Source organism: Ranitomeya imitator, chromosome 3 (genome assembly GCF_032444005.1).
Source record: "Ranitomeya imitator isolate aRanImi1 chromosome 3, aRanImi1.pri, whole genome shotgun sequence".
NCBI lineage: Eukaryota > Metazoa > Chordata > Amphibia > Anura > Dendrobatidae > Ranitomeya > Ranitomeya imitator.
The window spans coordinates 418,030,978-418,045,840 of record NC_091284.1 but is presented as its reverse complement, the minus strand read 5'-3'; the positions used below and the strand labels follow the sequence as shown (position 1 = coordinate 418,045,840).

The following is a 14,863-nucleotide window of genomic DNA, read 5'->3' as shown; positions in this document are numbered from 1 at the left end:
GTAAAATAATAATAACCTATAGTCACCTCCGGTGGCAGATCTCCCATGATGTCCTGTCACGTGAGCCAAGCAGGAGATCAGCTGCCGCTAACAGGCTGACGAAAACTGACATGGAAGTCACAGCTGCTGCTGTTCTCTCACTTCTTCCAGATGTCAGTTTCGTCTGAAGGAAGTCAAAGAGTAAAGCGGCCGCTGATTGGCTGCAGGGCTCACAGGACACATCAACATTAGTGATGAGCGAGTGTGCTCGTTACTCGAGTTTTCCGAGCATGCTCTGGTGATCTCTGAGTATCTTGGGCGTGCTCGTAGATCATGTTTGTGTCCCCGCAGCTGCATGATTTGCGGCTGCTAGACAACCTGAACACATGCGGGGATTGCCTGCTTGTTCAGGAATCCCCACATGTATTCATGCTGTCTAGCAGCCGCAAATCATGCAGCTGCGGCGATGAAAACTAAATCTCCGGGCACACCAAAATACTCGGAGATCACCAGAACATGCTCGGAAAACTTGAGTAACGAGCACACTCGCTCATCACGAATCAACATCACTCGAGCCCAGGGAGACCCAGCGGCAGTGTTGCTGGAACGGAGCCAGAATTGGAGGGGATTAAAGGCATTATTATTTTATGTGCAGGAATCTAGTGATTGAGAAAAAAGTTGTCCAAGTAGTGGACAACACCTTTAAGAAGAAAACAATGGAGAAGCTCAGGTCTCGTTGGCACTATACTCTGCTGTGTCAACATGTCAATTCTTGCCTGATCACTGCCCTGTAAGTGCAATACATGGTACATGAAGCCCTGGGGCACCTCAGACTATGCCTGGCATCACTAACCTGCAGCAGATGATGGGTGGTGGGGTGCATGGGACGGAGACATCATCTGTAAGCCACTGGGTGTAATTGTCATTTTGCCACTTAATGTGTGTAATTAGTGATATATTCTACTGTATGTTCTGTAGAGCTGTATTTCATTTAAAAGGAGTCTGTCAAAGATTTTGCTACCCAAAAACACGTTGACACATTGCTAGAATTGGAGTCTGTCTCTACCATATGATGCTCTCAGATTAGGTGGCAAAATTGGTGACAGATTTTCTGTAAAAAATAAAATTTCTCCAGGGATAGAGTCTTTTGAAATCCTAGCAACTCAATTGAAAACTAAAACATTGAGCCCCCATGGCTTTGTCACAGCTTTGTACCAAGCAGTCCCCAAAACAAGCCCAATTCACCAAAAATAAAGATCTCAATCTCATTATGGTTGCCTATGTTTGATTTGCAGAAAATAAAAAGGTCTAACTGGCAATAAAAGGAATGTCTGGATAAAGAGGCCATCAATTACTAGTTTTGTATATTGATGAATCATTACTGTAAATCAGCACTAATAACAGCACACAAGGGTGGAGTAGACAGCCAGTTAGACTTGTACTATAGCCTAGGTGATGAGATCTGCTGCCATTCAGTCCTACATTAACATTCACTCTTGTAACTATCATCAACAGCCTTGACGCATCTAGGTCAAATATTAGGTCGTTTAGTCAGAAACCGGAACAGCCTCATTCCAATAATATAAAGTGAATACAACTAGCTGTACATATAGCACAAGGTCCAGACTAAATGTATCTACTATATACGGTAATTGTCTAAGGGTCACTTCCGTCCTTCTGTCTGTCTGTCACGAATATTCATTGGTCGCGGCCTCTGTCTGTCATGGAATCCAAGTCGCTGATTGGACTCACCAGCTGCCTGCCATGGCTGCCGCGACCAATCAACGACGGCCACAGTCCGATTATTCCCTCCCTACTCCCCTGCCGTCAGTGCCCGCTCCATACTCCCCGCAGTCACCGCTCACACAGGGTTAATGCCAGCGGTAACGGACCGCGTTATGCCACGGGTAACTCACTCCGTTACCGCCGCTATTAACCCTGTGTGACCAAGTTTTTACTATTGATGCTGCCTATGCAGCGTCAATAGTAAAAAGATCTAATGTTAAAAATAATAAAAAAAATAAAAAATCATCATATACTCACCCTCCGGCGCCTTTCTTGCTCCTCGCGACGCTCCGGTGCTAAAGATGGTATGCGACAAGGACGTTCCATGACGTCACGGTCATGTGACCGCGACGTCATCACAGGTCCTGCGCGCTTGAGCGAGAAGGACCTGCCATGACGTAACAGTCATGTGACCGCGACGTCGTCACACCCTGGGACCGGAAGCTGGCTAACAGGCGACAGAACTACAAGGGGCCCTCGGATCAGAAGGTGAGTATGTTTATTTTTTAACCTGTGACATACGTAGCTGGGCACTATACTACGTGACTGGGCACTATACTACGTAGCTGGGCAATATACTACGTGGCTCTGTGCTATATACTACGTCGCTGGGCAATATACTACGTGGCTCTGTGCTGTATACTACGTCATTGGGCAATATACTACGTGGCTCTGTGCTGTACGTCACTGGGCAATATACTATGTAACTGGGCAATATACTACGTGGACTGAGCAATATACTACGTGGACTGAGCAATATACTACGTGGACTGGGCAATATACTACGTGGACTGGGCAATATACTACGTGGACTGGGCAATATACTACGTGGACTGGGCAGTATACTACGTGGACTGGGCAATATACTACGTGGCTGGGCAACATACTACGTGACTGGGCAACATACTACGTGACTGGGCAACATACTACGTGACTGGGCAACATACTACGTGACTGGGCAATATACTACGTGACTGGGCAACATACTACGTGACTGGGCAATATACTACGTGACTGGGCAACATACTACGTGACTGGGCAATATACTACTACCAAGAAGAGGTGCGAAACCGGCTAAATAAGATTAAAATAGATAAATCTCCAGGTCCGGATGGCATACACCCACGAGTACTAAGAGAACTAAGTAATGTAATAGATAAACCATTATTTCTTATTTTTAGTGACTCTATAGCGACAGGGTCTGTTCCGCAGGACTGGCGCATAGCAAATGTGGTGCCAATATTCAAAAAGGGCTCTAAAAGTGAACCTGGAAATTATAGGCCAGTAAGTCTAACCTCTATTGTTGGTAAAATATTTGAAGGGTTTCTGAGGGATGTTATTCTGGATTATCTCAATGAGAATAACTGTTTAACTCCATATCAGCATGGGTTTATGAGAAATCGCTCCTGTCAAACCAATCTAATCAGTTTTTATGAAGAGGTAAGCTATAGGCTGGACCACGGTGAGTCATTGGACGTGGTATATCTCGATTTTTCCAAAGCGTTTGATACCGTGCCGCACAAGAGGTTGGTACACAAAATGAGAATGCTTGGTCTGGGGGAAAATGTGTGTAAATGGGTTAGTAACTGGCTTAGTGATAGAAAGCAGAGGGTGGTTATAAATGGTATAGTCTCTAACTGGGTCGCTGTGACCAGTGGGGTACCGCAGGGGTCAGTATTGGGACCTGTTCTCTTCAACATATTCATTAATGATCTGGTAGAAGGTTTACACAGTAAAATATCGATATTTGCAGATGATACAAACCTATGTAAAGCAGTTAATACAAGAGAAGATAGTATTCTGCTACAGATGGATCTGGATAAGTTGGAAACTTGGGCTGAAAGGTGGCAGATGAGGTTTAACAATGATAAATGTAAGGTTATACACATGGGAAGAGGGAATCAATATCACCATTACACACTGAACGGGAAACCACTGGGTAAATCTGACAGGGAGAAGGACTTGGGGATCCTAGTTAATGATAAACTTACCTGGAGCAGCCAGTGCCAGGCAGCAGCTGCCAAGGCAAACAGGATCATGGGGTGCATTAAAAGAGGTCTGGATACACATGATGAGAGCATTATACTGCCTCTGTACAAATCCCTAGTTAGACCGCACATGGAGTACTGTGTCCAGTTTTGGGCACCGGTGCTCAGGAAGGATATAATGGAACTAGAGAGAGTACAAAGGAGGGCAACAAAATTAATAAAGGGGATGGGAGAACTACAATACCCAGATAGATTAGCGAAATTAGGATTATTTAGTCTAGAAAAAAGACGACTGAGGGGCGATCTAATAACCATGTATAAGTATATAAGGGGACAATACAAATATCTCGCTGAGGATCTGTTTATACCAAGGAAGGTGACGGGCACAAGGGGGCATTCTTTGCGTCTGGAGGAGAGAAGGTTTTTCCACCAACATAGAAGAGGATTCTTTACTGTTAGGGCAGTGAGAATCTGGAATTGCTTGCCTGAGGAGGTGGTGATGGCGAACTCAGTCGAGGGGTTCAAGAGAGGCCTGGATGTCTTCCTGGAGCAGAACAATATAATATCATACAATTATTAGGTTCTGTAGAAGGACGTAGATCTGGGGATTTATTATGATGGAATATAGGCTGAACTGGATGGACAAATGTCTTTTTTCGGCCTTACTAACTATGTTACTATGTTACTATGTTACATGACTGGGCAATATACTACGTAGCTGGGCAATATACTACGTGACTGGGCAGTATACTACGTGGCTCTGTGCTGTATACTACGTCGCTGGGCAATATACTACATGGCTGGGCAGTATACTACGTGGACATGCATATTCTAGAAAATCCGATGCATTAGAATCGGGCCACCATCTAGTACAGTTATAAGCTTAAATTACACCTAAGAGTTAAATATAGGCCAGCTACTCAAGGAAAGCGAGCCGTGACATCAGTAAGCTTACTAAAGTTCATCGGCTCTGAACTGCGATAACCTTACTGACATCAGCGCTCCTTACAGCAAATTCACATGGGCTGCTGAAGTGGAACAGTAAAACAGAGTTTCAGGAGAAGTCCGTATTTACTGTTCGGGTTCACCCATCAGTACTAATAACCCTTAGCTTCCCACACACATCAGTGGTCCTTAGGCCCCCATTACCCTGTCGCTGGTTTACTGATGACCCTTGTTTGGGACACTTTTGGTAGCTACTAATCACTTCATAACAGAAACACCCTTAAAAAAACCCTGCAGTTTTGGAGATGTAGCTGACCAAGTCATCTTGTAATCACAATATGGCCCTTGTGAAAATCACTAGTATCCTCATCTTGCCATCCTGCTTCAAAACATCAACTTCAAAACCTGAAGGTTCACTTGCGTTCATATATTGATCCCACCTCTTACAATGGGCCATTGTAATGAGATAAACAAGGTTATTCAATTCACTGGGAAGTGGTTTGTAAATTGGATATATTGATCTATATACACATGCATGCATAACATTATATGGACAGTATTGGGACACATACTTGTAGAACACCCCATTTTAACCCACAGGAACTAACCTGGAGTTCGCCCCCCTTTGTAGCTATAATAGCTTCCACTTTTTTGGGGAAGACTTTGTGCAAGATTTTAGATTGTCTGTTGGAACTTTTGTCCATTCATCCAGAAGAGCATTTGTGGGATCAAACATTGATGTTAGATAAGCCTGCAATCTGAATTTTAATTCATTCCAAAAGTGTTTAATGGGGTTGAGGTCAAAGCCCAACCATACCTTTATGGGTCTTGCTTTGTACTCTGGCGCACAGTGATGCTAAATAGAAATGGTCCTTCTCTAAACTGTTCCCATAAACTTGGAAGCATAAATGTGTCCAAAATGTCTTGGTATGTTGAAGCGCTAAGATGACTCTTAATGGGAACTAAGGGACTATTAGTGAATGTTATGTGCCATGCACCTCAGCTCTCTGCTCTATCGTAAGTGGTCTTCTACTTTGTGGCTGTTGCTCCTAGCCAAACTTTTTCTCAAAAACGGTTTTATATTGATATACAGAAAGCAATACAGACTGGACTATAAATCCCAGTGTAGCAAGAAACAATATAACCGTACAAAGCATTTCTTAGCAAGAAGGCTTATAAAATTGTCCAGGCAGCAAAGTAATAACTTGGTATTATATTACATTTTGGGCTTCATGAATTAGGCCGATAAAGAGTCTTAAGAGGTATGCTCAGCCATTAATCCGATATAGATTGCAAAAAGGCAACAAAAGTGGAACAAGGAAAATGCTTCTGTCTTACAATAATACCAAGGCCGACCATGGACTATTTAAGACATTTCACTAACTGACTTGTTACAAGGGTGGCTCCTATTACAGGGTCACGCTCAAATTCACTGTAGTTGGCATTTTTAACACCTGTGGCAACAGGACAGAATGAAAAAGTGGAACTCATTGATTAAGAGGTGTGTCCCAATACTAAGGTGTATAAATGCACATAAGGCTAGTTTCACATTTGCGTTAAAAAAAACGCAGCGTTTTTAACGCAGACGCATGTGGTGCAAAAAACGCATGTAAACGCGTTAAAACGCTGCGTTTTTTAGATGCATGCATTTTTGCATGTGGTAAAAAAAAACGCAGCGTTTTGACGGATTTACATGCGTTTTTTCCTGCGTTTGCGTTTTTGAAACGCATGATGAGAAGTGTGTGACAGATGCCAATCATCAAAATCAACTAGAAAACCCACTATAAACAGAAATAGCTAGGGTTAGGGTACCGACCTGGCCGTGATCGTTGGTAAGTCGTAGTGTGGTCGCTGGGGAGCTGTCACACAGACAGCTCTCCAGCGACCAACGATGCCGAGGTCCCCGGGTAACCAGGGTAAACATCAGGGCCGCGCTTAGTAACCCGATGTTTACCCTGGTTACCAGCGTAAAAAAAAACAAACAGTACATACTTACATTCCGGTGTCTGTCCCTTGCCGTCTGCTTCCCGCACTCACTGACTGCCGGCCGTGAAGTGAAAGCAGAGCACAGCGGTGACGTCACCGCTGTGCTCTGCTATCACTTTACGGCCGGCAGTCAGTGAGTGCGGGAAGCAGACGGCAAGGGACCTGACGGACACCGGAATGTAAGTATGTACTGTTTTGTTTTTTTTTACATTTACGCTGGTAACCAGGGTAAACATCGGGTTACTAAGCGCGGCCCTGCGCTTAGTAACCCGATGTTTACCCTGGTTACAAGCGAACGCATCGCTAGATCGGTGTCACACACACCGATCTAGCGATGACAGCAGGAGATCCAGCGACGAAAGAATGTTCCAAACGATCTGCTACGACGTACGATTCTCAGCAGGATCCCTGATCGCTGCTGCGTGTCAGACACAGCGATATCGTATGGATATCACTGGAACGTCACAAATCATACCGTCGTAGCGACAAAAGTGCCACTGTGTGACGGTACCCTTAGGGTTAGGATCCCTAGTAACCCTAGGGATCCTAACCCTAACCCTAGGGATCCTAACCCTAAGGCCGGCTTCACACTCAGCGTATGAAAATACGGTCCGTATATTACGGCCGTAATACGCTGAAATGTCCCGAAAATAGTGGTCCGTAGCTCCTCCGTAGGCAGGGTGTGTCAGCGTTTTTTGCGTATGGCATCTTCCGTATGTAATCCGTATGGCATCCGTACTGCGTGGTTTTCTCGCAGGCTTGCAAAACCAACATACCGCTATAGAAGTGATCCATGTGTCCCAAAAAGAAAAAAATATATATATATACTGTATATATATATATATATATATATATATATATATATATATATATATATATATATATATATATATATATATATATATATATATATATATATATGTCAGTAGACACATATATGTATATATATTAATATTTTTTCCAGCGCTATACAGCTTGAAAGCCGGTAATTCAATTACCGGCTTTTTCCTTCTCCTTCCTAAAACCCGACATGATTTGAGACATGGTTTACATACAGTAAACCATGTCTTCTCTCCATTTTTTTTGCAGATTCCACACTACTAATGTCAGTAGAGTGTATCTGCAAAATTTGGCCGTTCTAGCTCTTAAAATAAAGGGTTAAATGGCGGAAAAAATTGGCGTGGGCTCCCGCGCAATTTTCTCCGCGAGAGTAGTAAAGCCAGTGACTGAGGGCAGATATTAATAGCCTGGAGAGGGTCCACGGTTATTGGCCCCCCCCTGGCTAAAAACATCTGCCCCCAGCCACCCCAGAAAAGGCACATCTGGAAGATGCGCCTATTCTGGCACTTGGCCACTCTCTTCCCATTCCCGTGTAGCGGTGGGATATGGGGTAATGAAGGGTTAATGCCACCTTGCTATTGTAAGGTGACATTAAGCCTAATTAATAATGGAGAGGCGTCAATTATGACACCTATCCATTATTAATCCAATTGTAGTAAAGGGTTAAATAAAACACAAACACATTATTTAAAATTATTTTAATGAAATAAAAACAATGGTTGTTTGAGTATTTTATTCTACGCCCAATCCAGTCACTGAAGACCCTCGTTCTGTGAAAGAAATAACATAATAAACCAACAATATACTTACCCTCCGCAGATCTGTAACGTCCAACGATGTAAATCCTTCTGAAGGGGTTAAAACATTTTGCAGCAAGGAGCTTTGCTAATGCAATGCTACTCCTCGCTGCAAAACCCCGGGGAATGAGTCTAAATATAGATCAATGAGCTATATTTAGCTTCATTTGCGGTGAGGCGCCCTCTGCTGGATGTTCATAGATCGTGGGAAATTACCTAGAAAGCCTGGGAGCTTTCTAGGTAATTTCCCACGATCTATGAACATCCAGCAGAGGGCGCCTCACCGCAAATGAAGCTAAATATAGCTCATTGATCTATATTTAGACTCATTCCCCGGGGTTTTGCAGCGAGGAGTAGCATTGCATTAGCAAAGCTCCTTGCTGCAAAATGTTTTAACCCCTTCAGAAGGATTTACATCGTTGGACGTTACAGATCTGCGGAGGGTAAGTATATTGTTGGTTTATTATGTTATTTCTTTCACAGAACGAGGGTCTTCAGTGACTGGATTGGGCGTAGAATAAAATACTCAAACAACCATTGTTTTTATTTCATTAAAATAATTTTAAATAATGTGTTTGTGTTTTATTTAACCCTTTACTACAATTGGATTAATAATGGATAGGTGTCATAATTGACGCCTCTCCATTATTAATTAGGCTTAATGTCACCTTACAATAGCAAGGTGGCATTAACCCTTCATTACCCCATATCCCACCGCTACACGGGAATGGGAAGAGAGTGGCCAAGTGCCAGAATAGGCGCATCTTCCAGATGTGCCTTTTCTGGGGTGGCTGGGGGCAGATATTTTTAGCCAGGGGGGGGCCAATAACCGTGGACCCTCTCCAGGCTATTAATATCTGCCCTCAGTCACTGGCTTTACTACTCTGGCGGAGAAAATTGCGCGGGAGCCCACGCCAATTTTTTCCGCCATTTAACCCTTTATTTTAAGAGCTAGAACGGCCAAATTTTGCAGATACACTCTACTGACATTAGTAGTGTGGAATCTGCAAAAAAAATGGAGAGAAGACATGGTTTACTGTATGTAAACCATGTCTCAAATCATGTCGGGTTTTAGGAAGGAGAAGGAAAAAGCCGGTAATTGAATTACCGGCTTTCAAGCTGTATAGCGCTGGAAAAAATATTAATATATATACATATATGTGTCTCACTGACATATATATATATATATATATATATATATATATACCTATTCTATGTGTACACATTTATTCTACCTATTCTACTGTAAGCTGTCAGTGTGATTTTACTGTACACCGCACTGAATTGCCGGCTTTTCTCTCTAACAGCGCTGCGTATTTCTCGCAAGTCACACTGCTTGTCCGTGTGTAATCCGTATTTTTCACGCTTCCATAGACTTTCATTGGCGTATTTCTTGCGCAGTACGGTGACAAACGCAGCATGCTGCGATTTTGTACGGCCGTAGAAAGCCGTATAATACTGATCAGTAAAATACGGCAGATAGGAGCAGAGGCATAGAGAATAATTGTGCCGTATTTTTTGCGAGTTTTACGGACGTAGTTTCTGCGCTCTTACGTCCGTAAAACTCGCAAGTGTGAAGCCGGCCTAAGAGTTAGGGTTAGGATCCTAACCCTTTGGGTTAGTGTTAGGATCCCTAGGGTTAGGGTTAGGATCCCTAGGGTTACTAGGGATCCTAACCCTATGGTTAGGGTTAGGATCCCTAGGGTTAGGGTTAGGCTCCCTAGGGTTAGGGTTAGGATCCCTAGGGTTAGGGTTAGGATCCCTAGGGTTACTAGGGATCCTAACCCTATGGTTAGGGTTAGGGTTGGGGGGTGGCTTATCAGTGTGTATTCTTGTGTTTTTCTATTGAAACGCATGCGTTTAAAAACGCATGCAAACGCATGTGCTTAAAAACGCATGCGTTTACATAGACAGCAATGCGTTTTTTGCGGCAAAAAAACGGTGCTAGAAATTACTACAGGTTGCATTTCCGCAACAAAACGCAAGCATAGAAACAACGCATGCGTCGGCAAAACGCGGCAAAATGCATGCAAAAAAACGCATGCGTTTTTTATGTTAAGTATAGAAAAAAAAACGCATGCATTTTTTTGCGCTAAAACGCAGCGGCAAAAAACGCAAATGGGAAACCAGCCTTAGAAGTGCTCTTCCCCCAGTCATCACATGAAAACACTTCTAGAATAGTAGTTGGATTTAGTCTTGATCCAGCTAATCTATGAAGTAATAGTAAATATGCTGTAACCAGAGAAGACATATAGCATGTCCAGGAACAAGAACATCCTGCTCCCCCGGTCAGCTAATATTTAGCACACAACCAGACTGTCCTCAGAAATGTTAGACGATCCTGCTTCCTTCTTCCAAGCCTTCTTCATGCCCATTCTCCACCTCATATACTACTACATGTGCAAAGTACCAGCTCAGAGATACAAGGGAGATCAGTCGGCCAAATAAGAAGCACTACTGCTTCCACTTAATGTGCCTTTTACAAAAATGCAAGAGGCTGAGCATAAATAAAGGGAGAGATTTATCAAACTAAATGCTCTAGAATTAAAGTCACTTTGAAATGCTGTAGCGTTTCAGATTTAAGATCTGGCTGGGACCATGCCACGGGTAATTAGTCCATGAGGCTGATCCTCAGTGGCTTCTCCATGACAGCTCTCCACCCTGGCCTCTTGGACTAGTCACTTGGCTGGCTTGAAAGTGGATGTTTCTCTGAAACGCCGCAGTATCCAATTCAGCAAAACATCTGAAATGGAAATAACGGAGACAGGCTCCAATTCATGCCGCATGTAGGTTCATTTTCAGGCCCAGCTAGGACATTTTAAGAATATCTAGTCTAAGGATTAAGCAGTATTAATTCATATACCTCTATGTTAATATTGATTCATATACCCCTATGCTTGTATGTCTGTCTTACTTTATTCTGCTTGACTAGATTTCAGCAGCCTGTACCAGACACCAGATTAGAATCGGGTAATAACAGAATAAGAAAGAAAGAATTTATAGTAAACTGCGAGGATCAGCATTTTCCTATTTTTGGAATCTATTTTTCTATACAAACTCAACAAAAAAGGAAATGAGATGTCAAAGAGAATAGAACTAAAAAAAAAAATGAGTTGCTGAATAAAAAAGTGCCACAATGAATAAGCGGCATATTTTTTTTTATAAACTAATAAAGCCGGAATTAAATTACAAACTGAGAATTCAAATAGCAGAATGAATTACGGCAATTTATTAAATTGATGCTGATGGACTATTCTGCTCTATATAAATGATCCCATATCCCACTGGATTAATAACCGATAGTTTGATGCAAGATCCCCACTGACAGCCAGAACAAAGGACTTGTGTCCACGCTCTCACTTTCAGCCTGGAGGAGTTGAATAGCATGTTTGTCATGTCCTGCCACATCATTCTAAATCTATGGCACAGGCAAGGACAGCTGAGCCCAAAATTTAAAAAAAAATGTAAAATGAAAAATATTCTAAAAATTCTAATACACTATTTAAAAAAAACAAAACAAAAACAAAACCAACAATAAGGGTATGTTCCTACTGTCAGTAAACGCTGCGGGTAGGACGCTCCGTACATCTGCAGCGGCCAGATGTTACAGCATAGTGGATGGGATTTCAAGAAATCCCATGTCTACTATGTGTGCACTGGCACCAGTCACTTACCTGCGGAGACGGACATGCAGCGCGTCTTTCCTGACCGCAGCATGTCTATCTTTCACCCCTTCAATGTATTGAACGCGGTGATTCCGCACGGTTCTGTGAACACATGCGGAATCACCTGCGATCAATAGTCAGCAGCGCTTTGGATGCAGCGGACATGTGCTGTGTCCAAAGAGCAGCCTAATGCTGAATGTCTGCACATAGCCTGTGATATAGACTGCCATTATTTTAGAAACCACATAAGTCTGCTCCCTACCCTTCTGGCGTCATGGTCTCCCCATTCGTGAACCCAAACAGAACAGGGATTCTCTACCCCCACCTCCTTTGGGGTAACTGCATCTGCCCAACTTCCCTTTCCTAGTAGATTCCTGCCTTTGGGAGGGACGGGACCTACGAAAGGACTAAAACCTTTTGGATCTATCCTCTGGGAATCCCTTCTTATTATTTGAGACTTTCTCTAAAATCTCATCCAAAACAGAACCAAGTACATCTAAACCTGAGAAAGGGATGGAGCATAGCTTATTCTTAGATTGATTATCACCAGTCCATGTTTTTAGCATGATAGGCTGCATTTGAAAGGGTATTCTTCCTGGCGGTGAATATAACAGATTCCGCGGAAGCATATGACAAACCCTGTGCCTAATTTGAGTAATGAAGTAATTACTTCCATAGATGTCTTATTCCTCAAATGATGTTCTAGGTCATCAATCCATAGATGCATGAATCTGGCTACTACAGTGGCCCCAATATTTGCCCTCACTATAGCTGCTGAGGCTTCCCAAGCATCTGCAGCTATCTCCCCTTCCTCTTCCTTATTGGAATTGGGAGATTGTTCTTCCTTGGAAGAACTCTGTTCCATTTCCCATCTCGGTCTCTTAGATCAGAAACTAGGCTGAGCTCTCTGCAGGGAAACTAGAGGGGGCATTCAAGCCAACATCTCTTCTCTTATCATGGATCTCATATTTGATAGAAAGGAAGACTGTTCATATTTCACAATCTTAGATATGCAGTCCGCACACAATTGTTTTCCACATGCCTCTGGAGGTTTGACAGTGCAAATGGAACATCTCTGAAGCCTTCCTGATTTCCCTCTTAGCTGCTGAGACTGGTGCAGCAGAAGCTCCCGTCCTAAAAATAGAATGGGGTATACTAAGCATATAGGTCTCAAGGGATAAAACCCCCACCTCAAGCCACTCACATGTACCAGGATCTGTTCTCATGGGACGTCTGAACGGCCTGAATCCTCCATAGCCCTTCAGCTGCCATAGACAAAATTTTTGAATCTACACTACCTCTTCTTCATCAAATGAGCTTCGTTTCCTTTGCAATCCACTGTGGAGTGCGCGCTGATCTGCCGGTTATGTGCACCTTCCTAGTCAACTGGAAGTGTGTACAAACCTACAATCCCGCTGACAATGCACCTAGGATGATGTCAGGCTGGAACGCACATGCTGCATGCGACCTGAAAGCGGGAGAAGCTGTGTCGGTCAGACACATGGATTGAAGCCGATAGCCCATCAAAGGAAGGAAGCAGCTCGAAGATCAGGGGCCTCATATGCGCATGCGCAGTGAACCTGGGTGTACGTACTCAGCTTTGTTGACTGTGTGCGCATGCGCCAGAGTCGTTACGAGTTACGGGCTATGTGACCATGCTCATCACTGCACATGCGCAGGAAGCCGCTCGACACTGCGCAAGCACAGTATTTTAGAGAAGATTGCCGTTACGTCGGTGCACCCCGGAACATCAGGGTGCGTGGGCATCAACAAAATGACGAGCCTGTGACAAAGAAAATTAAGTGCCACCCCCATGACTAAAAGAGAAGCTACTATATAACTATACAAATTTATTTTTGGGGAGGATTACAGCGCTGTTTTGATTGAAAACAAGGTGTTAGGGATGCACGTTGCACTAATAACACACTGGGGACAGTTTAGTTGATAAACATTACGTGACGGGTTCCCTTTAAATACTTTACTCAAGGAATTAGGAAACCTACTTCTTGAGAAACCCTTATCAATGAACTCACTGCATAGTGTGTGATATTACAGACTGATTGACTTGACCTGTGAAACGTGGTCACAAAACTTGTACTTTGTTCATGTCCTAGCTATTAAATATTTGCTTACAATTAAAAATAACAAACAATACGTAAGACCAAGAACATTGAACATTAGGAATAAAAATATATACATACCGTATATAAAATCATTATAAGGGTTTGGGCACACAAAGTCTTTTCTAGGAGGTTTTATTACGTTTTTCTATCTTTCTTTCGCTGCTATAATGGCATCTGGACCATATTACGCCTTGCTGTAATAATGGCCTCCTGATGAACCTGTACTCGGAGGAGAAATGCGTTGAGGTGACACTTGCGGACTGATGATTATGAATAGGCATTGCACGTGCATTGGTATAAATTCACCATTTTTGTTCCTTCACTTTAGATTGCACTTGGAATGACATTGATCTTTTATATATTCAAGACTTGGCTTACGGTATATATTTAGCTGAGATATGGTACAGTGGCTTGCGAAAATATTCACCCCATTGGCTTTTTTAAATATTTTGTTACATTACAACCAGTGTTTAAATATTTTTGTAACACGATTTGCGTGTGTTGCATCAGCGCTAAATAGGTTAAGTTGGTGAAGTGAGAAAAATATAGGCATAAATTAAATTTATGGGATCAAATATCTAAAAATTGGTAAGTGCAGATTTATTCACCTCTTTTGCTATGAAGCCCCTAAGAATTTCAGGAGCAAGCAATTACCGTACCTTCATAAGTCACATGCTTAGTGAAAGTGGTCTGTCAGTATATACACTTTACTTTTTCTGAAAGGCCACAGAAGATGGGACAGAATTAAGCGAGAG

At 42.8% G+C, this 14,863-nt stretch overlaps 1 protein-coding gene across 1 annotated transcript in view; it reads right to left on the bottom strand.

The window, feature by feature from the left end:
- The window catches only part of VMP1 (vacuole membrane protein 1), a 247,704-nt gene that overhangs the window by 222,564 nt on the left and 10,277 nt on the right, over nt 1-14,863 (bottom strand). The window lies entirely within an intron of this gene.